Below are 26,714 nucleotides of genomic sequence, written 5' to 3' on the forward strand. Positions count from 1 at the left end.
TGACTGGATAAAAAAAGCAAGACCCAACTATGTGTTGTTGACGAGCAATATATCTTTTTTTTTTTTTTTTTTTTTTGACGAGAATATATCTTAAAAGTAATGACAAAATGTTGGAAAACTTCATCAAAGACATGACCAGGGACTGACCCAGGAGCTGGACTGTTCGATGCCCCTCACCCTTCCCCTGTCCTTACAGTGTGGGTTCCGCTTGCCATTCCCTCTCCCTGAGGAGCTCCATGGACACAGCCTGGAAATAGTGATGCATTGAGAACACATCTACACAGTATATGTGACTAAATCCAGTTAAGGTTTCTTTATGAACTTTTAAAATTTGGCAGGAAGGTACCAGGATCTACTCAGACTGCTGCCACCCAATACAAGCCTTGTATGTAAGTTCCCCCTGCTTATTAAAACTGTCACCTACCGGGGTACCTGGGTGGCTCAGTAGCTGACCTTTGGCTCAGGTCGTGATCCCGGAGTCCTAGGATCAAGTCCCACATCAGGCTCCTCTCAGGGAGCCTGCTTCTCCCTCTGCCTGTGTCTCTGCCCCTCTCTCTGTGTGTCTCTCATGAATAAATAAAATCTTTTTTATTTTTTTAATAATAAATTTATTTTTTATTGGTGTTCAATTTGCCAACATACAGAATAACACCCAGTGTTCATCCCGTTAAAATCTTTTTTAAAAAAAGGGTCATCTACCAACCTGGAGTGGCCTACTTGTCTTGAGTCTCAGCCCACCTTCTACCTAAGGAGACAAGTAGGTCTCAGATTTGCCCTGGGAAGCTCCCAAGAGGGATACAAACCAACACAAAGTTAGGTTGAGAGTAAAAGAATAGAGAAAGATAATACAGCAAGCCAAAGAAAAACTGGCTTGACTATTATTACTATAATCACTATAGTGATTATAGTAACAAAATAGACAGACTTTAAGAAAAAAAGTAGTACCAAAGGTAAAATTGGGACATTTGCAAATAATAAAAAAAGTCAATTCATCAGGAAAATATATCATGGGTGTATATGTTCCAAATAATATAACTTCAAAATACATGAAGTAAATACCAATGAAAATAAAGAGGAATATGGACAAACATATAATAATTAGAAAATTTAACAACTCTCTTCCTCTCTGAAATTCCTGGACAAAGAAACATTAAGGATATAGAAAATTTGAATAATATTAAACCAACTTGCTTTAACTGATAATCACTAACAATACCTAGAAAAGACCCAGATATTTAGAAATTAAGCAACATATAAGTAGCAAATGAGTCAAAAAAAATTTAGAAGAAATTAGAAAATATTTCATAACAAATGATATTAAAATACCCTACATCAAAATTTGTAGGTTACAATCAATGTTCAGAGAGAAATTTAGAGCTTAAAATGCTTAAATTAGGAAAGACATAGACTTGAAATCAATCAGCTGTCAACCCATAACCTAAAATAAGGACAAGCAAATTAAAATCAAAGTAGAAATAAAGATAAATGAAACAGTAAAAAATATATATAGAGATTGGTAACTTTTAAAAGCCAAAAAATTAATAAATGTATAAAGCACCTCACTGATGTTATACTTTAATAAAAAGTTTCAAAAATAAACAGAATTACTAGCTATGAGTAAATGACATTTTTTTCCTAACTTACAGATTTCCAGTAAATATGTGAACTGCATTGAGTCTAAAACTGAGCTTTCTAAGGTTGTCTACTTCCATCAAGAGGCACTTACACAGGCCTATTACAAAGAAGATATCCCAGTGGCCTGTAAGCATATAAAAAAGATGCTCAATTCTCATTTGCCATTAGAAAATGACAAGAAAAACCACAATGGTATACACCCACTAGAGGGTTAACACTGAATCATGCAAATTCTGGTAAAGATGTAGGATAGCAGTTCTCAAAGTAAAGCCAAGGATCCCCCAAGGAATCTTTCAGGGGTCTGCCAAAATAAAACAATTTTAGGGCCGCCTGGGTGGCTCAGGCAGTTAGGCGTCTGCCTTTGGCCCAGGCCATGATCTCAAGGTCCTGGGACTGAGCCCTGCGTTGGGCTCCCTGCTCAGTGGGGACTCTGCTTCTCCCTCGGCCTATTCCTTGCTCTCCCTCACTCCCACAAGTGCATGTGTGCTCTCTCTCAAATAAGTAAAATCTTTATAGAAAAATTAAAAATAAAACAATTTTAGGGACGCCTGGGGGGCTCAGCAGTTGAGAACGGGGCATGATCCCAGCATACCGGGATCAAGTCCTGCATCGGGATTCCTGCAGGGAGCCTGCTTCTCTCTCTGTGTATGTCTCTATACATAAAGCACTTAGACTTCAATATACAACAGATGATTGTCTTGAGGAAACCACTTTAGTGATTAAGATACAAGATGAACTAGCCCCATTTTTAATTGAACATCATTTTTATTTGAAAGAACAGAGACAAACTACAGTTACTCAAACTACGTTATCCGGCAGGTATTTTCTCAAAACTGAAGTAAGCCTGTCACCTCAAGGAAAACAACTGTCAGCATTTGTGGCAAATGATAAAATTTGAACTTTCAACTAAAGTTAAATTTTTGGAAAACCTGTATCTGACATTGTGAGCCTGACAGCTTTTCTGATGAGACTAATGACTATATTAATAAATGGTCTCATGAGGCCAACATCAAGATATCAGGAGACTTGCTCCCCTCTGTTAGCTCTGGGAAGATTTCTCTTCCAAGCTCATACAGGTTGTTGGCAAATTCAGTTGCTTGAAGTTGCAGGACTGAGGTTCCTGTTTCCTTGCTGGCAGTCAGCCAAGGGCCATTCTCAACTTCTATAGGACACTCACATTCCTCAACACATGGCCCTCCACTATTATCTCTGAACCTGCAAGGACACATCTAATCCTTCTAATGCTTTGAATGTCTTGACTTCCTCTTCTGCTACCAGCCTGAGAAAATCCTCTCTTAAAGGGCCTGTGTCATGGGATTGGGTCCATCCAGATAAGGGCCCTTCGTAAGGTCAACTGACTTGAGACTTTAATTACATCTCCAAAAAAATCCCTTCGTAGGGGGAAAAGATAGTCTCTTCAAAAATAGTGCTGGGAAAACTGGACAGCTACATGCAAAAGAATGAAACTGGACCAACTTCTTATTATATACACAAAAATAAACTCAAAATGAATTAAACACCTCAATGTGAGACCTGAAGCCAAAAACTCCTAAAAGGAAATAGGCAGTAACCTCTTGGACATTGACTTTAGTAACATATTTATGAATATGTCTACTCTGGCAAGGGAAAAAAAAAGCAAAAGTAAATTTTGGGGACTACATCAAAAAAAAAAAAAAAAAAAAAAACCTTTTGCACAGCAAAGGAAACCACTCACAAAACCAAAAATAGCAACCTATTAAATAAGAGAAGATATCTGCAAATGATATATCAATAAGGAGTTAATATCCAAAATACATAGTGAAAATCAGTTTACTAAAATCACTGAGTAAATTATTTAAATCAAGAGACAAAACTTCTAAATTAATAACATATACCCCTTTTTTAATCATTAAGGAGCATGCTTGTGAAATCAAAAGCTTCTATCTGCTTAAAAATCCAAAATAATTTATAAGCAAAACTGCTGCTTCATCTATAAAACATACCTTGAATCTCACTATTTCTCTCTCCACTACAACCTTAGGTTAAGCCATTACGTCACATAGACTAGCTGCTGCTTCTAATCCATCTCCGTTTCAATTCCTGCCCATCCTCGTCTGGTAATTATCACCAAAATTGTACCAAGAGTGATGTTTTCAAAAAGTAAACACACTCACATCACTCACCTACTTAATTTCTAATAGCTTTTCACTGCACTGTCATGCCCTGGGCCCACCCACCTCTCACATCCCTCCTGGTCCACTGCTTTTCAATCACAATGGCTTTTTTATTCCTGCTACAGACCCTGCTCACACTTCCCCAGTGTCACTGCACTACCACCCTAGAGTCCCAGACTGTGACCCAGCTGCCTCTTCTCCAGGTCTCACCTCCTTCATCCAGATTTCCCTCCTGAGGCCTTCCATGACTACCCTAAGACAACCCTCAATAAGCTGCCATCACTCTTACCTCTAATAAATAGAAACTGGCTAAAGACCACCCATCACCCAGCTCCCCAAACTCCCGCTATTATTTGTATAACACTGCAGTATTTCTGAAATTATCTTGTTTTATTTCTTTAACTAGAATGTAATTCCCATAAGAGCAGGAAAGAGTCCTGTCTGTACTCACAGCACACAGAAGGAGGAACTTGTTTGTTGTGGTACAAGCACTCTGGTAAAGAGATTGGCATTGTTTCCTGAAGTGGGACATTCACATATACCATGATCTAACAGCTCATTTTCCTAAGAGAACTCTTGCCCATGTACAATAGAAGTAAGTATAAGAATATTCTCAAATGAGCTATGGAGCCATAAAAAGACGTGAAGGAATCTTAAATGTATATCACTAAGTAAAAGAAGACCATCATAAAGGCTGCATGCTGTATGATTCCAACTACATGACATTCTGAAAAGGCAAAACTATGGAGACTAAAAAGACTGGTGATTACCTGTGGGGGGGGCGGGGAGGGGAGGAGATGAATAAGCAGAGCACAGAAGATACGCAGGGCAGTCAAACTATTCTATACGATGTTATAACAATGGCAACAAGTCATTATACATTTGTCTGAACTCCTAGAAGTACAAACCTGAGTCAATTCCGATGTAAACTGTGGACTTTGGGAGACAACGATATGCGAGCATGGGTTCACTAACTGTAACAAATGTACCACTGTGGTGCAGGTGTTGATAGAGGAGGAGGTTGCACACATACAGGGGCAGGGGATGTATGGGAACTCTCCACTGTTTTGCTGTGAATCTAAAACCACTCTAAAAAATAAAGTCTACTGGGGCACCTGGGTGGCTCAGTGGTTGAGCATCTGCCTTTGGCTCCAGTCGTGACCCCAGGGTCTTGGGATCAAGTGTTGCACCGGGATCCCCACAGGGAGCCTGCTTCTCCCTCTGCCTATGTCTCTGCCTATCTCTGTATCTCTCATGAATAAGTAAATAAAATCTTAAAAAAAAAAAAAAAAGAATATTCTCAGAAGCACTGTTCACAAATAAAAAAAACTAGAAAACAACCAAAATGTCCATAAACAGAAGACCATATAAAAAAAATTCTTACTAACAGTCATACAATGAAAGATATATACAAGATGAATAAACTTTAGTGACAAAATAAAAATATGGAGAAATTTTAGCAATGTAATATTAAGTGAAAATGAAATCTCAACAATTAGATGGATCATAATCTTTTTATAAAATTGGAATCGATGAGTTCTTAAAAAAACAAATATTTTTAGGAACACATGGATGCAATAAACTACATTAAAAGTAAAGTTGGAGGGGATCCCTGGGTGGCGCAGCGGTTTGGTGCCTGCCTTTGGCCCAGGGCGCGATCCTGGAGACCCAGGATCGAGTCCCACGTTGGGCTCCCGGTGCATGGAGCCTGCTTCTCCCTCTGCCTGTGTCTCTGCCTCTCTCTCTCTCTGTGTGACTATCATAAATAAATAAAAATATTTTTTAAATATTTAAAAAAATAAAAATAAAAAATAAAAGGAAAGTTGGAAAATAACGTGCATAGGAACTAGTGCTTAAAATGCTTACAACTAGTTTTTTTTATTATAATAAAAGCAATATAATGACAGTAAAGTGAAAAAGATACAGTCAGTTCAGAATTTTAGGCTTGCCCACATCTCAGTCCAATAGGAATACAAACTCAGATTTCTGGTTCAATGACACAACATTCTCCCAGTAGATGCCAGAATGCTACTCAGGGCAGTTCAGGTTTTTTAAAATAAGCCCTTTCTGGAGAATACTATCACTTAAGTGCAGACATAAATGATAGTAGATTAAGAAACAACATAATTTTAAACAGAAAAAATGAGTCCTTAAATGAACTCTTTACCTCTAGAAATAATACACCGACTAAAGATTACCCACCCAACCACACTGCCAACATTCTTCTTTCCTCTTTTCATATCTGTACCATATTTCTGCCTGGAAATAAGAGACAAATGACTTTCAACACCAAAGTTTTTATGGAGTCAAGACAATAATATAACAACCTAGAATTCTAACAACAGGCACCGGCTAAAAAAACTGGGATACAGCCAGTCAAGTGAATATCAGGCAGTCCTAACAGAGAAAGATCAAGGAGACACTTACATAATGATACAGAAGTATGTATCAGGTAAAAAAAAAAAAAAAAAATTTCAAAGTACAGAAAAATACATATTAAATTGCTATAATTTCTATTTAAAGGAGTAAAAAGAAAAAATACATACATATAATAACTATACTCAAACTAACTAGGCTACACAAGAGGTGAATATTGCAAATTCTATTTCTTCTGAACAATTGAATGTATCATTCAAAAAATAAATTCTGGGGATCCCTGGGTAGCACAGCGGTTTAGCGCCTGCCTTGGGCCCAGGGCGCGATCCTGGAGACCCGGGATCGAATCCCACGTCAGGCTCCCGGTGCATGGAGCCTGCTTCTCCCTCTGCCTGTGTCTCTGCCTCTCTCTCTCTCTCACTGTGTGCTTATCATAAATAAATAAATAAATAAATAAATAAATAAATAAATAATTTTTAATATAAAAATAAAAAAATAAATTCTGTATTTTTTTTTTAAGATTTTATTTATTTATTCATGAGAAGCACAGAGAGAGAGAGGCAGAGACACAGACAGAGGGAGAAGCAGGCTCCATGCAGGGAGCCCGATGTGGAACTCGATCCTGGGTCTCCAGGGTCGTGACCTGGGCTGAAGGTGGCGCTAAACCGCCGGGCCACCAGGGCTGCCCCAATTCCGTATTTTATTAAATAATACTATAATACAAAATAAATATATTCTGAAGAACACTGGTATTTTTCCAAAGAGAAACGACTCCGAGGTAGCTATTCTTATCATCTTAGTTTTGTATACTCCCAATCTGGATGATGAAAATATTGTCCACAGAAAAAGAATGCACTATTTAGTAGTTCTGATAGATCGTATTTGAATTTTTTTTAAGAATTTTACATTAGGGGCAGCCCCGGTGGCGCAGTGGTTTGGCGCCTCCTGCAGCCTGGGGTGTGATCCTGGAGACCCGGGATCGAGTCCCACGTCGGGCTTTGCATGGAGCCTGCTTCTCCCTCTGCCTGTCTCTCTGCCTTTCTCTCTCTCTCTCTGAATAAATAAATAAATCTTAAAAAAATAAAATTAAATTAAAAAATAAAGAAACATTTTAAAAAAAGAATTTTACATTAGGTTTTATCAAATGAGTTAAAATGAACAACTTCTTTTACATTTAAAATGCTATTATTTCTTACCTATATATAAATTAGATTGGCTTATTTTTCTTAACCTCTCTTCTTTTTTTTTATTTATGATAGTCACACAGAGAGAGAGAGAGAGAGAGGCAGAGACACAGGCAGAGGGAGAAGCAGGCTCCATGCACCGGGAGCCCAACGTGGGACTCGATCCCAGGTCTCCAGGATCGCGCCCTGGGCCAAAGGCAGGCGCTAAACCGCTGCGACACCCAGGGATCCCTTAACCTCTCTTTTTGCTTGAATAAGATTTATGTCTATTATTATCACAACTATACCAACAACCAGTATCAATTCACGTCCATTTTCTGATTCACTAGTAAGATAGTTCACATTTTTAGCTGGAAAAATAATTGGTCTTATTTGATTTTTGTAAAGAACTGTGGTTTTTCTTTTTTTTTTTTCTCCTTAGGTGTTAGATAATGGAGCATCTATATCTAAAATTATTTCCTTTGTATACCCAACCACATACTTCAAAAGTGAAATGTTGGCTGGGCTTCCTAGTATGAGGCATTTCCAACTATTAATGTTTTGTTTTGTTTTAAGAAAAGGAGAGAGGGTGGTGGGGTGGGTTAGAGGGAGAAGGAGAATCTTAAGCAGGCTCCATGCCCAGCACAGAACCTGATACGGGGCTTGATCTCATAACCGTGATATTAAGACTTGAGCCAAATCAAGAGTTGGGCACTTAACCCACTGAGCTATCCAGGTGCCCCTCACACTATTAAATTTTAAACAAAAAGTTAAGCCAAAAACTGACCATCTTCACGTTACTTCTGGAAATGGGGATAGTATAGCAAGTGCCAAGGAATACAAAAAGTTAAAATGTCACATCTTCCTAAGGGGTCAATTTTAAACACTTATGTTTATACAAATTTCAACATATTATGGTATGTGCATTGCAAAGAAGTCATATGGATTTTTAGATAAATATGAAATTTCAAAGACACTGTGAGCTACTTGATGCACATCTAACATTATGTGTACCTCAGTAGAAAGTCTGTGACTAGCCTACCGCCAGCCTGTTTTATTCTAGATTAGTAAAAATGTATACAAATAAGAAAATAGGATTTTAATTACAATGTGCCTGTTCTCAGGGTGTAATCCCGGGGTCCTAAGGTCAAGTCCCACATCAGGTTCCCCACAAGGAGCCTGCTTCTCCCTCTGCCTGTGTCTCTGTCTCTGTGTCTCCCATGAATAAATAAGTAAAATCATTTTTAAAAATAAATTTAAAAACTAAAAAAATTTCCCAGAAATTTAGATTTAATTGCATTAATTTAACACATCAACTAAAATGCCTACTGTATCTCAAAATATTCCTTATTTTGGTTTTCAGTTATCATTAGATCCTTGCTGTTTGGACTACCACTAAATGGTGTAGACCTATTTACTTACTTGACAGTACAGTATATGTTACATTCAGCAGACTATTAATGCCAAACTGAAGAAATAAATAATTTTTGATGTTCTGCTGTATTGTTTTCCTTGCTTCCTACCTCCAAATTCCTTAAGGACCATGCCTTTCATTCTGCTGTCTACTCTACTACTGCAGAGGGCTTCTTCAGTGTAGCACATTTACATACAATGCTTAACCCGCCTTGTAGACTAGGAACAGGTCCCTATTTTAATGCCTTAAAAACAGTAATGGTGACCAACCACCTTTATAGGTGGCACATACAGAAATCAAAGAAAAGAATCAAAAATAATTTTCACATAGATGAAACACATGTTCCACAACTAGGCTGCAGTTGCGACTGCTATTTCTTTTAGTCACATTTTACAAATAACTTCCTCTAAGCAAACACGGGCTGTTAGCTGCTAGACTGCTTCTCTTGCTACTACTTTCCAGTAATCTAAATTTTGGTACAATACGATGTCTCAAATGGCACCTTTGTTGCAGCAAACTCCAGTAGTATACCCTTGTGCACAGTGCTCCAAAGAACAAACTACCAGAAAGACCCAGTATTTGCATTACATTTGCACAAATCTTAATGACAATTTGCAAACTTCCTACACAGCACATTCAAGCTTATCCCACAGCAACTTTCAAGTTAACTGCTCCTCAAGTCATTTCCTAAAGGGCTACCCCATTTTCTCACCTACTGACTCTACTTAACCATGAATTTCTTTATTTCTCTACAAAGTTAGAGAGGAAAAGGGAGTAGGATATCAAAAAAGAATAAAAGGAAACTTTTAAGTATTTTCTATAGGTAACAACCAGAATAGTAGTACTAAGTGCTGTATCAAATAAGTGGTAAAGAACTGAATATTTTTTCTATCAGTCATTATTGCAGTTTTGTTTTTATAAGTCCATTATGCACATCTTATTGCCTTCTTAATTCATATTCAGAGGACGCAGGAGAAATAATGTTTTTCTTATGGTTGCCTCTTGGTTCATTAAAATCTATACTTCATCGAATGAAGCTAGCTATCTCATCTGAGAGATGCAACCATAAGCATCTAAGGAGTAAAGCTACACTGCAAAATGTTAACCATAAATAGCTTGCAGAAGCATAACGAGACTATCTAATAAAGTTGATAACTGCAATCTTAAAAACTTCAATTTGTTATTTTATTTTACTGAGCCATATTGTGCACTTGGCTTACACTAACATCAATGAGATGACTGAGCACATCCATAGCATAATTTTAAAATGCAATGAGAAAGCTTCAAAAATACAGGTCTTAAATTTTTTTAAGTTTTTATTTTAATTCACCCTGTGCTCATCACATAGATCTTAACATTTTTTTAATCTTTAATCTTTCAAAGCAGAAGTTATAGGGCACCTGTGCAGCTCAGTTGGTTAGGTGTCTACCTTCAGCTCAGGTCAAGATCCCAGGGTCCTGAGATGGAGACTCACATTGGGCTCCCTGCTCAATGGAGAGTCTACTCCTCCCTCTTCCTCTGCCCCTCCCCTATATTGTAGTCTCTCTCTTGCTCACTCTCTCTCTCTCTCAAATAAATACATAAAATCTAATAAATAAATAAATAAAAGTAGAAGCTATGTCACTTTCTCATATTAATAGCTTCCAATACTAGTTTAAATGATTCATTAATTCAAAATACTATCTGCTTTTTAAAGTAAAAAATAGAAAACAAATGGACTGGATTTTATAACAACTGGATGGATTTAAAACGTCAGCTAATATTGTCAAATACCTTTGGAAAATGAGAAATAATATATCAAAACCATCAAAATATAAATACATATACACTCAGCAGTCCATGCACATAAAACTATGATATAATATTATCGTTTATTATGTACCAGCTATATTACACAATATCTTATTCAATTCATACATCAACCCTGTCTGGTAGCTAGGTAATACTAGACCCATTTTACTCATTAGAAAACAGACTCAAGAGGTTAAATAACTTGTTCAAAAGCACAATACTAGTAAGAAAGAATTCAAATTTAAAACAAGTCTAAGCTCTGAAAAATAATAAAATAAAATAAAAATAAAATAAAATAAATAAAATAAAATAAAATAAAATAAAATAAAATAAAATAAAATAAAATAAAACAAGTCTAAGGGGCGCTTGGGTGGCTCAGTCATGATCCTGGGGTCAATCGAGCCCTGCATATGACTCCCTGCTCAGTGGGGAGTCTGCTTCCCCCTTGTCCCTCTGCCCCCCTCCCCACTCATGACTCCTTCTCTCTCTCCCTCAAATAAATAAATAAAAATCTTTTTAAAAATAAAAATAGAACAAATCTAGGGTCCTTGTTTTATGCACAAGGCATGCTGGGGTTCCCAATAACACTAAAAATCATTCTGGTATTTGCTGGGTTTTTTTCCACTCAGGCGTTTAAGTTCAATATAGTTCTCTAATATTTGGAACTGAGATCTTGAACAGAACTTAATCTACAGCTGAAATTTGTTTAAGATTGAAATCTTATAAATAGATTCCATAAAACCTAAAAAATGAGACTTACAAAATCAAAGAGTATAAATAAATTTGTGAGAATCGACAATTTTTGCCAGCCCTCAGGTTTAGCACAATGTCATAGAAAAGATTAACTTACAGCTAGCGCAAGAAACTATTTTAAGCAAAAGCTACTTGATACCAAATTATAATTCTGAAGTTCCCTAGTTGTTCCTATTCTTAAACATTTACATTTTCCTTTTACTTATTCCAGTACATAGATGAAAATAAATAAATAAATATTGATGACAATAGCATATCTCAGATTCAAAGAAACATAAATCTCCTTTTATCAATCATTTGTCCATTAAACAAGTATTTACTGGCCATGTATTATGTTCTAGCTAGTGGGAATACTTCAGAAAACAGCACCTTGCTCTGTTGCAGTTTACATTCTAGTGGGGAAGACAAACATTCTTAAGACGTGTACTTGTGGGGTGGTGACAAATGCTTTAAGCCTGTGAAAGGGAATGGAGACTATCTAGGACTGCCCCTTTACAGAGAGCAATCAGAGAAACCTCTGTGAGGAGGAGACCTGTGAACAGAGGTCAGAGTCCTGAACTGAGAAAATTCGTAAATACTTTTGGAAAGTCCATCTAAGCAGGGAGAACCACACCTGCAAAGACCCTGGGGCAGGGGCAGCTTGATGGCTGGTGTGCAATAGGGTAAATGGAGCAACAGGAGAGAAAGCTCCAGAAATAGGGCCAGACCATGGAGGGATTTTCAAGCTGTGCTACGAACTCCTGAAATAGGAAGCCACTGAGAGGTTTTCGTAAAAAAGGAACATGACTTCCTTATTAGTCAAGAGGATTACTCTGGCTGTTACATAAAGACTAGTCCAGAGCACGGCACAAATCAAACAAGACCAGTTCAGGGCCATTGCTTTGGGTTAGTCAAGGAAATAATGGTTATTTACGTGAGACTGGCAGCAACAGAAGTGAGGAATGGCCTGATTCATGATATATTTTGAAGGTAGGGACAACAGTTTGTTGATGTAGTGGGTATGAGCCAGAGAGAAAGAGTCAGAGCTGACCTCAAGGTTTTTGATAACTCAAGGTAATTCTGAATTTTCTCAATAATAGGTCTAATTCTTCCTGTAAGCTTGGGTAAAATCAATTCACCCTGAATCTCCCACCTCAGAGGCCAAAAGCCATGGGATTTACTTAGAGTCCCTGCAAACTCTGAGGACACAGAACACCTTTATTTAAGGAATTCCTACTTCTTTTATACCCTCTCAGGTATAACCAAACTAAGTAAATGGTGCCTTTACTCTTTCATGTCCCTTCTTTTCCACCTTCTTCTTATTTCTCAGGACCCAGTAAGAAAAAGAAAAGGTTACACAGTGAGGAAGCAAGCACTGAGTGGAGAACTCCAGGGATGGTGACTCTTCAGTGATTCCCCAGCAGCTGAGTTTACTCATCACTGGCTGTTCCAACACCGCCACCGCAGAACCATAAATGTCACTAACAGGTGCTTTCACGCACGTTTAAGATTACTCTGGTACTATGATACCAATTGTCTTTTCATAGAACTTACTTTAAACACACATACACAAACACACACACACACACACACACACACACCTAACAAACACAAGATTTTTCAACAGTGCGATAAAATGTTATCTCTACCAGAAAAAAAAAAATCCTTAGCATATTACACACCTTATTAAATAGTACTGACTCTGCTTTTCCAGTCTAGCCTTCACCCTTTTATTGTGGATAATACTCTCCTTTGGCTAACTTTTTTTGTAAACATTGATTCTGCATTACGACATGCAGTGAGCACTGCACGGGATAATCTCATTTATTCATTGCAACAGCTCTCTATCTACCCTCATTTTGTAGATGAAACTCATGACTGATCAGGCTACCAAGAGTGACAGAGCCAGACATCCCAGGACTTAAGACTCCAGAGCTCGGGCAGCCCAGGTGGCTCAGCAGTTTAGCGCCGCCTTTGGCCCAGGGCCTGATCCTGGAGACCAGGGATCGAGTCCCGCATCGGGCTCCCTGCATGGAGCCTGCTTCTCCCTCTGCCTGTGTCTCTGCCTCTCCCTCTCTCTTTCTCTCTCTCTCTGTCTCTCATAAGTAAATAAAATCTTAAAAAAAAAAAAAAAAGACTCCAGAGCTCATTCTCTTAACTAACATATTAACCACCTTAGTCCACCTACAACAGTCTTCCTAAAACACAAGTAGGGTAGTATCAGCTCCTGCTCACATAAAATACCTCCAAGTGCTTTTGAACAACTACAAAACAGACTTCAAACTCAGCATGTTAGCCCTAACCTCACCTTCAATCTAACTCTCCTCATTCCCCACATCACTGCTTGGGCATTTTTCCCAATACATTCGAAACTATCTCCCCCCGTGTCCATTCTCACATTAATTCCTCAAACCACCCTCAATCTGTGGAAGCCAAGCCATCTCTCTAAAATCCAATTCAAATGCCATGCTTCATGAAATTTTTTTCCAAAAATCAGGATGCACACAGTGTAAAAAAATATAATAAACTTCCCCCCCTCGGAGATCGCATAGCATTTTGTTATTTCTTGGGCAACTGTTGTTTCTATCTTGTTTATATAAATTTCTTCTCTCACCTCTCAGACTAAATTCCATGAGAGGGATTTTGTTTGTAATCTGCAGTTCCTACATATTACTTGCACATACACTGTTTGTAGAATTAAATCTGGGCATAAAAATGTAAGATTTTAAAGATGTGGGTCCCAACTGCCAACTACACTTGTTGAGGAATAATTCCTATCTTAAAATTTGACTTTCAGATCACCAAAACCCATCCAATGCTTATTCCATGTCATTTAATTCCTACACTATAAGGGCATTCCCCACATTTATAGTTCACAATGGCTAGTCAATGAATCAATCTCCTCCTTACTAAGAAAGGAACATTTAATAGCATGATACATGAAATATTCTCTCCAGATCCAATTTTATATTCTCTATTTTTTCCATGTATGAACAACATTCTTAAAAATACAGCTAGGGAATACAATTTAAAGACAACTGTACTGATAGTGATCCAATTTTTTATAATGCTAAATAACTTTATAATATTAATAATGTAAATTAACCTTGAAATACCACTTAAACTAAGTGTAACTTTTTTTAATGATATAACAATGTTTTTCTCAGTATAATTTAAATGCCTCCTTTAAAGAGTGGCAAAAAAATGTGCAGTCATCTTTAACCCGCCAGACCACAGCTCCATTTAAGGCCAACTAATTCCATCACGTGTCACAATGCTGCCAACCTCTCTTGATCACTGCCCCCAAAGTGAACCCCACACTCTTCTTAGTGCTCCTCTGTATTACCCTGTTCCCCTTCCCTCTGCTGACTACCTCCTCGACTCTTTCCAGTGATCCTTCAGGAAACTTGTTCCTTGTGAGTAATTTCCCTACATTCTCAACCTCTCCTCAGAACACACACCTACTCTGTCTGACCTCAACGGTTACTAGGCAAATTTCCAGGTGAGTATGCAGTAACTTAGCACAATAGCTACTACTGCACTGGGATTCCATTTCCAGTTCAAACATTACTAGCTATGTGAACTTGGGGGAAAAAATCCTAATCAAGCCAACTAGCTTCTATTCCACAACATGCCCCTAAAATGTCCTGCCTCTGTGAATGTCTACTGAAATGACCATTCCAGAACTGTGCTATCCATCCTTCAGCAGACTCATCTCAAGTCCTTTCCTTTTCTACAAGTTTTCCTCATACTTCAACAAATCCCCCATAGTACCCTTCTTACCAGATACTTATACTACCTATAAATATAATCTTAGTTGAGTATCCATAAGGACACAGTCTACAGGATTTATCTCTGAATTTCTTGAGACACAAGACTTTATATAAGTATTATATATCTGTGAATCAAACAAGATATAAATAATCTGCTTGGTTACATGAATTTCTTTTTTCCCCTCTCTCAAGCCCCAAACACTTGAACATGAGATTTATATTTTCTTTTATGTTTTTTAGTCATCACGATCATAAGAAACCACTGCAATACATCTTTCCTATCTTTAATAAAAACTGAGAAAAAGTCTTAGTCTACAAAAAGCCAATTTTATGTAAATTTTGAAGACTATACTTAAAAGCAACACTTCAGGAGAGGAAGTAAAAAGGAATGTGCCTGGAGAAGGTTGGGAAGCCAAAAGAGAACACAATGTATCGCTCAAGTTCATGGTTACAAATATGGATTTAAGACACATTCCTTAGTCTGAATTCTGGCTCCACTATTTACCATAACTGCAGCTTTAGGCAAATTTTTTGACTTCTCTAACTCTTTATTTCCCTCTAAAATGAAGATACTGCACCTCTGAGTTATGAGGAATAAAAGAAAATCACATATACAAAAAGCATAGGTGGGTATCTGGTGCATAGATTACACATCTGATAAACATTAGAAAAAAATAGTTTATTTTAATCAAAAGACATAGATGCACAGTAACTTACACTACATTAAAACTTCATTAGATTTTCTTTTATAAGAAAAATGAAATTTGCAGAACACATTAAGACAGTCAATTCTGATACTATAAATTGAACAAATAAACTGGATAGTCTACTGGATTTAACAAAAATAGAGTCCATGTAACAAGCTCTTACAAAGAAACCCTTCAAAGTCATAGCACTTTAATTTTGGCTGAATTATTCAACAACAAAAAACTCTGTAACAAACTAAATCCAAGGCACTGCCTTTCTAGAAAAAGATAAAATAAGAAAGTATTCAAGGATGTCTAAATGAATTTAGATAATGTCTAAATATGATAAATGAAGTACTACCAGTAAAGGCATAATACTTAGAAATATAGTAGTGAACATTAGGGAGAAAAAGCCAAAAGAGTTGACAATGGTTGCCTCGATAGACCAGGAAATGAAGGCCAGATAGAGTTGAGTTAGATGGGATGAGACAGAGTCAGGAAACTGCTGTTCTTTTTTAAAAGTCCCATAGCAATATGAATTTTCTAAATGATGTTCACAATGTGATTAATAAAAATACAAACTAACTGTAAAAGAATTTTTATTATTAATTGTTTTACAGGCAGGACCAGGGCTGGATGAGCAAGCGAGGTACCATGGGTATAAAGGTTTAGGAGGCATCATTCTCAACATCGAGCACTTATATACACTTGCCAGACTCTATGAGTGAGTTCCTCCTCCTAGTCCTGTCCAGGACTAGTATTTTAGGAACTCAAATGTCATAAACAAACAGCTGCTATCTACAAATATGTATGAAAAGAAATAGAGAAGATCTTCCTGCATATTAATGATAGTTTTACCTGGGTAGTAAGATTTTTCTGGGTAGCGAGATTTTAGATATAACTTCTGTACCACCAGATTTTTTTTTATAATGGACATATATGTAACTTCTTTTAAAATAAAAAAAGTTCAGCTCCCCATTTACCCCTACTAACAGCACATACACCCACACATTCTCCCATGACATCTTTATTTACTTCAGGCTTCATCTGACGCATCTATGGATATGATTTACAAATCTATATTTTAACATCTCTAGCCAACCTCTAGATCCCTACTCTCCCAGGTTCCAACTCCCCATTGCCAATTGCCTCCTAAAGAGCACCAACTCAAAGATTCACTGACAACTCAAAATAAATCAGTAAAAAAATATCATTTGTCCACATACACAAGCTCACCCTCTTTATCTCCTAATATATATTAGGTATAATAAGTACAGTAAGTCCCCAAGTCATTCGTGTATAAAACCTAAAAGTCAGAGTATCTAGGTGGCTCAGCATGTTGGGCTCCTGGCTCTTGATTTCAGCTGGGGTCGTGATCTCAGAGCCCTGGGGTGGACCCCACATTGGGCTCCACACTCCAAGCGGAGTCTGCTTAAGGACTCTCTCTCCCTCTCCCTCTGCTCCTTCCCCCACATGCATTTGCACTCTCTAATAAAGAAATCTTAAAAAAAGAAAATTTAAAACCTAAAAGTCGTCTTTAATTTCTACCTCTCCCCTATCCCATACAGAAAATTATCAAGCTTGTTGTCCCACTTCTGTAATGCATTTGACATCTAATCTACACTTCATTCCTACAGACACATACTAGTGCGGTCTTCATTACTTTTGCTCTGAAATACCAGTTAACAATTACAGTTCAAGTAAGTAGGATACAGTTCACTGTACTCAAAACAAACATAAAATACGGCAGAGAATAAGTGAGCAACAAACGTTTCTTGAATGAATGGGAAAAGAAAGGTCTTCCCATTTCCCTACTTCCACCTCTCCTACATCCACCAAGTCACTTTGCAATTACTCAATCTTCCCAAAAGATAACTCTTATCAGGTCATAAAAGCCATCATTTACCAATGTTATGTAAATAAAATAAAAACTCCTCAGTTTGGCATTTAAATCATTCCAATATGGGGACTCTCCCTCCCTCCTCAGCCTTATCTTCCTGTAATTCTTTCTACAATATATGTGCTCTATTTTCCAACCTCTGTGTCTGCTCACATGCCCCAAGAAATAGCATCTCTTCTAGGTTTACCTTTCAAAATTCTACGTAACCTTCAAAGCTCAGTGAAAATGTCACTTTTCCACCTCCACAAACCCAGAGTAATCTTTGATCATCCCTACGTTAGAACTCTCATAGTATTTTGTAACTTTCTCGCATCACTTACCACATACTGATCTGTAATTATGTATAATATATTTATAAATATATATTACAGTCGCCACCAAAAGAATTTTAAGTCCCTTGAAACAAGAGCTACAATTTTTGTTTACTTATCTCCCATTACACCTAACAAAATGCCTGGCACAATAAAAGTCTCTGGGAAATGAGAGACCTTTGCATCCATAAAAATAAAACACATACAGTAGTAGCAGCCAAATTTGAGTGCTTTACGTGGGCTAGCTACTACTCTAAGCTATATACATACATGATTTCATTTATTCCTCTCAATGACATGAGGAAGATACTATTATCTCCATTTTACTGATAAAGAAACTGAGGCAGAGAGATAACTTACTCAAGATTTAACACCTTAATATTCTTAAACTGTATACATATTTCTGCAGTTAATATCTTTCTATCTATAGCTAGCTCCTTATCTCAGACTACTTCATCAGACTCAAAGTTTTAACACTGAAACGGCATAAGTGTTTAGATGGTTCTTATACTTACTTCTAAAGTGCTTTTATAAAAGGATTGACCATTTTATAAAGCCATCAACAATGTATAAGGGCAACAATTTTACTATTTCTTGTTAGCCAAGCACATCATCCTTTATTACTCATTCTTCTGGTTCAAGTAGGCAAATAATAATATGCATAACTCTTGATTTTGAATAATTGTACGTTTTTAAAATAAGTTTATTTATTTAAGGGACGCCTGGGTGGCTCAGTGGTTGAGTGTCTGCCTTTAGCTCAGGGCGTGATCCTAGGCCCGGGATCGAGTTCACATCGGGCTCCCTGCGACGAGCCTGCTTCTCCCTCTGTCTATGTCTCTGCCTCTCTCTCTGACTCTCATGAATAAATAAATAAAATCTTTTTTAAAAATTTAAAGAACAAAGTTTATTTATTTAAGTATTCTCCACACCCAATATGGGGCTCAAACTCACGACCCCCAAGACCAAGAGCTACTGGCTAAGCCAGTCAGGCGCCCCTTAAACAACTGCACTTTTAAGGTTTATGACCAGTATTTTGCAGTGGTTATTGCTACTGTCATGAATTATGTTTTAAAAGACACAATGCCTAAATAATTTATTGGGAGTTATTTCATAGTATTTACATAAATAAAAGGAAACCAAGCACTCAAATACTCCCTAAACCTCTTATAATATTCCATTCATTAATTTATTCAACAAACCTTTGTTGACAGCCCACCAGCATCAGGTACTATACTAGTCCCTGGACATAAATCAATAAAATACAATCCCTGCCTTCAAAGGGATCACAGTTTTTTAAACATCAGAGTCAACTTAAGCTTTGGTGAGCTGGTTCATAGATCAGAAACTAACTTAAAAAGAGGTCACTCTGAAGTCAGTTTTAGTACTGATTCTAACTGAAAGTGTTTAAATTTCAGATAGAGAAACACTCAAATGTGGCAGAACTTAAAAAGGGTCAAAGAAGTTCAAATAAAGGGAGTCCAAAAATAAAAGTCATCAGTTAGAAAAAGTAATGGCCGAGACAAAACAATCTATAAAAGCATGGATGGTACACAGATTGGAGTACATCAAATCTAAAACCATCAAATCCGTAGGATCCTTTGATGATGCATAAAATAAATAGGAAAAAGGTGAAACTTGTACTTCCTACAGAAAGAAATAAACTTTTGAAAACCAGTATCTCAAAATATAATAGAGGTATAACATGAACCCAAAGGTTCTAGGGGGAAAAATTGAGACAAAGCTATAAATCATTTAACTGCTCAAAGAAACGGCAATACTTAACCTTTACGGTACTATCAGAGATGAAAGCCAGACGCTCCCATAGCAGTAGCACTATTTTTAACTGTAAATCACTAGTGGCAATCAAATACTGAGATTAAACCTTTGGTCTGGTCCATTCTAGCCATTTCTAATTCAATCCTCTGGCTCTGTGGGCATTTCAAACTAATTTTTCAGGGTGATCAATCATAACACTGGAATGGATTTTTAAAGGAGCCTGTCCTTTGTCCAACCTATCAGCGTCTCAAACTCATCTCTACCATCACCATGCTACTAAAATGGGCATTTTACAAGAAAACATATATCATAACATCAAAGTTTAGATCTGGAACTTGATAAAGGCTAACTTCATTTTCAGTTCAAAGGGAGCATTTCCCCCACTCAGCGCCCCTGTCTTCTCACCCAGGTCTATCTTCTATCAAAAATACACTGACATGCTAGGGTTGATTCTTTTTTTTTTTTTTTAGATTTTATTTATTTATTCATGAGAGACACAGAGAGAAAGACAGGGAGAGACACAGGCAGAGGGAGAAGCAAGCAGGCTCCACACAGGGAGCCTGATGTGGGACCCGATCCCAGGACCCCAGGATCATGCCCTGAGCCAAAGGCAGATGCTCAACTGCTGAGCCACCCAAGCGTCCTTTTTTTTTTTTTTTTTTTTAAGATTTTATTTATTTCTAGGGTTGGTTTTTATTCGTCATTCCCCTACAAGCCCAGCAATGCTTTGCATCTAGCAAATAGTTAATAAGCTATATGAAATAGGTTTAAAAACAGCAATAAAATGCTTATTCCACTATTCTCAGAAGTGAATAGACAATTATCACACTTGCATGTAAATGATCCATGGCTAAAGACCAAGATGTTTATACACTAAAAAATGTAAATGATCAGGGGCACCTGGGTGGCTCAGTCAGGTGAGCATCTGCCTTCAGCTCAGGTCATGATCCCAGGGTCCTGGGATCCAGCTGCTGGATGTGGGCAATTGGCTTCTCCCTCTCCCTCTGCCTCGTTCCCCCACCACCACCACCACCACCCATCATGCATGCTCTTGTGCACCCGTGCTCTCTCTCAAATAAATATTTTTTTTTATGTAAAGGATCAGCAGATTACCCACACCATCCTTCTTGGGGCCTAAGACTTGGAGAACCCCTCTCTGCCTTCTGCTGCACACCAGAGGAAAGAGGGTTCCAGTTCCAGGATCTAAGATCCTGAACTTACCTCCCACAAACACAGTGAATCTACAGCTACATATGGAACAATTTCCTCCCAAAAAAACCATGAAGTCTGATTGAGTGATGACTACACATCAGGTAATTGAGAAGAAAACCACATCAAAGTGGAACGCCTGAGTGGCTCAGTGTCTGAGTATCTGCCTTCAGCTCAGGTCCTGGGATAGAGTCCCACATCCAGCTCCCCATGGGGAGTCTGCTTCTCCCTCTGCCTATGTCTCTGCCTCTCTCTCTGTGTCTCTCATGAATAAATAAATAAAATCTTTGAAAAAAAAAAAGAAAAGAAAAACAGGTTACCACATCAAAGCAGGTAAGAGAGGCTGGGACATAATCTCACTATAAACTCCACCTTCAGAGCTGCAATCTGTAGCCAAGAAGAATGAAAAGTTCAAACTCCATAGCAGACACCCCAACTTTTTAGATCTGCACTTGACAAGCGACCAAAATATCTAATTTTGAAACCAACAGGGCCCCATATCCTGAGACTACAAGACAGCAGTGATCTGAGAAACTGTTCTTAAGATGCTCAGAGGCACAGACTCACCTAGCTCCAGGGCTCAGCTCAGAGGCAGACAATTGTGTCTGTGTCCTCACTGTGTCTGTGTCCTGACTGAAGGCAGCTCACCTGCTTACATTAAAAAGCTCAGCCTGAGGGGCAGGCATTAAATTTAGCACACATCTGGGAGCCTGCTGGAACACTCTCTGGGGATGGAGAACAGCAAGCGCCATCTTTACATTCACCCTTTGCCATGCTCCTAAGCATCAGTATCTCCAGAAGTCACCTTTTCATGCATCTAGTACCTGATTTCTGTGGCTGCTGCCCAGGGAATGCCCCTCCATCATCTGGCTCTATAGACCAGGGGAGCTTGCATTCCTGGTCACATGGGACTGTTTTGGTATCACCCAAAAAGGAGCTCATACTCCTGTCTAGCACTCCAATCTTTACGACTGCTTTCAAGGGTCACCGCTACACTGCCTGCCACTCATAGAAAGTGGAGGTTATGCTCATGGGTCCCACAGGACTATAACCAACAGAGTTCTTAAACACGTACAACCTCAAGGGCACTGCAAGAGGCAACAAATCCAGAAGCTCTGTCTTTCTGAGGAGGCCTATTACCTAACCATCCTAACTGTGGCCTAAGGGATAGGCTTCTAATTAAACACACATCTAGAGGTCTATTGTAATCCTTTCCAGAGACTCTGGAGGAAGAATGGGCACTACGTTCACACTCACCCTCTACCACGCTCCCAAGCTACACTGTCTCTGGGATGGGAACCATACATATCTCTGGTGCCCAGTTTTTATAGCTGATGTCCAAGATACACCCCTTAATCGCTTGGCTCTGGTGGACTGATGGGCTTGCATTCCTGGATTGCACAAGACTGTGGCAATTGGAGGGGGGAAAGACATAAAAGGCATGCAAAATGGAAAGAAAGAAGTAAAACTGTCACTATGTGCAGATGGCATAACACTATATGGAAAATCCTAAAGACACCATTAAAAAACTGTTAGGACTAATAAATTAATTCAGCAAAATTGAAGGATAAAAGACCAACATGCAAAAATCTTTGCATTTCTTTACACTAATAATGAACTATAAGAAAGAGAAATTAGGAAAACACTCCCATTTACAATCATATCAAAAAAATATTAAACACCTATGAACAAATTTAACCAAGGAGGTGAAAGACCTGTATATTAAAAACTACAAGACAGTACTGAAAGTAATTGAGGAAGACACAACAAATACACAGAAAGATATTCCATGCTCATGGATCAGAAGAATTAATAATACTAAAATGTCCATACTACTCAAGGCAATAACATAAATTCAATGCAATTCTGGCAGTCTTTACATAAACAGAACAAATAATCCTGAAGTTGTATGGAACCAAAAAGGATCCCAAATAGGCAAAACAATCTTGAAAAAGAAGCACAAAGCTGGAGGTATCACATTTCCTGATTTCTAACTATATTACAAAGCAATAGCAATTAAAACAGATCAGTGGAGCAGAACAGACAGCCCAGAAATAGCCTTATGTATATACAGCCAACTAATTTGCGACAAAGGTAACAAGTCCAAACAGTGGGGAAAGGACAGCCTTCTCAATAAATGGTGTTGGAAAAACTGAACAGCCACATGCAAAAGAGTGAAACTGAACACCTTTTTTACACCACACACAAAAATTAACTCAAAATGGATTAGAAACTTGAAGTGCGAGATCTGAAACCATAAAACTCCTAGTAGCAAACAAAGGCAGTAAGCTCCATGACATAGGTTTTGGTATAATTTGTTGAATCTAACACCAAAAGCAAAAGGAAAAATAAGCAATTGGGACTAAATCAAACTAAAAATTCACTGCCGCCCAGCAAAGGAAACTATCAACAAAATTAAAAGGCAACCTAGTAAATAATATAATTGCAAATCATGTATCTGATAAAAGGTTAAAATAAAATCCAAAATACACAAGGAACTAATAAGCTCAACAGAAAAAAAAAGAAAAAACTACCACACTACAAACAATCCAATTAAAAAATGGCAGAAGATCTGAATAGGTATTTTTCCAAAGACATACAGATGGCCAACAGGTACATAAAAAGATGTTCAGTATTATAAATCATTAGGGAGATGCAAATCAAAACCATAACGAAGTATTACCTCATACCTGTTAGAACTTCTGCTATCAAAAGACAAGAAATAACAAGTGTTGGCAAGGACGTGGAGTAAAGTGAACCCTTGTGCACTGCTCCTTGGAATGTAAATTGGTACAACCACTATGGAAAACAGTACGGAGGTACCTCAAAAAATTAAAAACAGAGCTACCATATGATCCAGCAATTCTATTTTTGGGTAGTTATCCAAAGAAAACAAAAACACTAACTCAAAAAGATATATACACCTCCATATCCATTGTAGCACTATTTATAATAACCAAGATATGGAAAGAACATAAATGTTCCTTGATGGATGGATAAAGAAACTGTGATATACACACAATGTAATATTACTCAACCATCAAAAAGAATGAAATCTTGCCATTTGTGACACATGGATGAACCCTGAGAGCATTATCCTAAGTGAAATAAGACAGAGAAAGGTAAATACTATACGATCTCTCTTATATCTTAAAAAAAGCAAAAACAAAAACAAGCCCATAGATACTTAGACTAGATTGTCTACAAGAGGGGAAGGCAGTGGGGTGAATAATTTGTTTTTGTTTTATTTAAATAGACTGAACTTAAAAGTTTTTAATTTAATTTAAATATTGTACAGACCTAGTTCTATCCACTCAAAGTTGGGTATGAGGCAAGTTGCCAGCAGTCATAAGATTTTTAACTGATTAATCAAATTCATTCATAGGTTTGTCTTCACAAGCACTCACACTTCCTGTTTGATGACTTCAAAATAACCTATGAGATTTTTTAAAAATTTTTAAGACCTCATAAAAAACAAGCAACAAAGGAGGAGAAAAAAACCACCATTCTGACAATATTTCCACCAGAAGAAAAATGTATCCAATTTTACTAATCTGCCTTCAAAAAGATCTATAAATATCAATTTATTTCATTTTCCACTCCTACATTAAGGGAAGAAAAAGACTTTCTTTTACAACATACAAAAGGTATGATATAGCAATTTTCCATCTATCTATTTTAAAGGGCATTTTTTAACACATTACAACACTGCAAAACTTATAAGCACAGCTTTTGCATTCTAGTGAAAATGCTTTCAGAAAAATAAAAACCTTTGCAAGAGCAAAACAGAACAGAATTACATTTTTTAAAGTATTTCCTACAAATAACTTAGAAAACTTGAAGTATCTGTGGGAAAGGAATGCAGAGGACTAGTTTCTCAATAGCTCCTAAAATTAAACTGAGTCAACAGAAATTTTCCTTTTAATCATTTTTCTATCTTCACTTTAAATTAACCATAAATATGTTTAATAAAAGACAAATGAAGAAACCAAACATCTTCCTTCAAAATTATTTACATCCAATCTGATCAAGTCATAGACTCCAACTGAAAGGAGCTTTGAAAGCTTATTTTAGCCAGCCTATCTAAAATCTAGGGAAAATCAAAAAAGAATATAAAATAAAATAAAATAAAATAAAATAAAATAAAATAAAATAAAATAAAAAATAAAAATAAAAAAATAATAAAATCTAGGGAAAACCTACTTTCTTCTGGAGTCTATATTAGCCTAACATTCCATAATATCTGCCTCATAGTATTTTACACCAAGAATGACTTCTTGGGATCAGGTTCAAAAAGCACTTTTATTTATGTCTTGGCTCTCATTTTCTGATTGCAGTATTATTTGAAATTTTTTTAATTTACCTCTAACCAAAATCTAATAAATCTAATCGAAAATCATTCTACTGGGGCACCTAGCTGGCCCAGTCAGTAGAGCACACGACTCTTGGACTCCTGGTGGTGAGTTCGAGCCCCACGTTGGATACGGAGATTATTAAAAAGAAGAAGGAAAGGAAGAAATCATTCAACCGTGTTCCACCAGTACCTCAACAACTCCTATATAAAACATCTTTATAAATGGTGCTTTATACCTCTATCACTCCTCACACCCTTTTACCTAGGTTAACCAGAACATTTCCCTGCCTTCTTATTTCTTCGCTGTGTAGTTGTTGGTACTCTGCACAGATTACATCAAATGCTACATATAAAGCTCATAGAACAGTACCTAGAATGTGAGTCTTCCACATATCACTATCACTATTACTTGGTTTTCCACAGATTTCCAAAAGCCTGGTTAAATTTTCCCTCTCTTCCTTTTCTTGTGTCTCCTCTACCCTAAAACCCTGCCCAAACAATAGCACTGACGACTTTGGCTATAGTTAACTATAACCCCATGGCTTTTTCTACTAGAGCTTTGCATAGCCATACCTTCCTAAACTCAGTTTTACTGTGCACTTACTTTGTACCAGGTGCTGTGCAACACACAGTATAGTGGGTAAAGCTGAGTTCCTCCTGGAGCTTGAAGTGCACTTCCTCCCTCACATGATCATTTACCAAACCAAAGAAAAGGACAACACAATACCACTCAGATTAGCTCTTACAACAAATTATATAGTGCACAGATGACAATAATTTACTGAATTAAATAAGGAGATTAATAGGTACCATAAAATAAGAGGCACAGTCAAAACAAAACCATTCTAGAATTCATTAAAACAGCACAAAATTTCCAAGATCACCAGTAATGAGTCAAGACGCTATGTGGCAAGTTAAAGATATAAGGACCCTATAGAGACACAAAAAAACAGTGACCACTGATTAACCTACAAGCTAAAGAGGATAAGGTTTCGCTGAAAAGACAGTATGTTCCAGGACATTTCTTGCTTTTTAGGAAAAAAAGATCACATAAAAGAAAGGAAAACATATATACCAAAGTGGAAATGAACTCAGAGGGATGGATGCTGAAGAATTTCATGTATTTATGAAAGGCAATAGGCTGGTATTGATATTGAGATTTTTTTATTACTAGTAGAGACTCAAGAAAAGTGGTGCTCATGGCCTCGTCACAACCAGCTGAGACCCTGCTGCTGACTCAGAGTCATACAACCAAAGTGGTTTCCCAAAGTATACTCATTTTCTACCACATGAAAATCTATCCCAAACTGTTTTTCAATATGTGGCATTTTTGAAGGGCTGCAATTCAAGAGAAAGACTGTAAGAAAAAATATAGCCATAAATGATATCAAACGTATTCATTTGAGCAATGTGACTAAAAAAGGAAACAAATGGAATAATA

The 26,714-nt window shown here is 37.3% G+C and overlaps 1 protein-coding gene across 5 annotated transcripts in view; it reads right to left on the bottom strand.

The window, feature by feature from the left end:
* ARHGAP32 (Rho GTPase activating protein 32) overlaps nt 1-26,714 on the bottom strand; it is a 291,519-nt gene that overhangs the window by 226,906 nt on the left and 37,899 nt on the right. Inside the window, exon 1 of one of the 5 annotated variants that reach the window (XM_072822692.1) lies at nt 14,638-14,655. The exons of the other annotated variants lie outside the window; for them this stretch is intronic. The gene's annotated coding sequence lies outside the window, so the exon portion shown is untranslated. Of the gene's footprint in view, nt 1-14,637; nt 14,656-26,714 lie in introns of those variants that run through there. 5 annotated transcript variants of the gene reach the window in all.

The sequence above is a fragment of the Canis lupus genome, chromosome 3, assembly GCF_048164855.1.
Source record: "Canis lupus baileyi chromosome 3, mCanLup2.hap1, whole genome shotgun sequence".
Classification (NCBI taxonomy): Eukaryota; Metazoa; Chordata; class Mammalia; order Carnivora; family Canidae; genus Canis; species Canis lupus.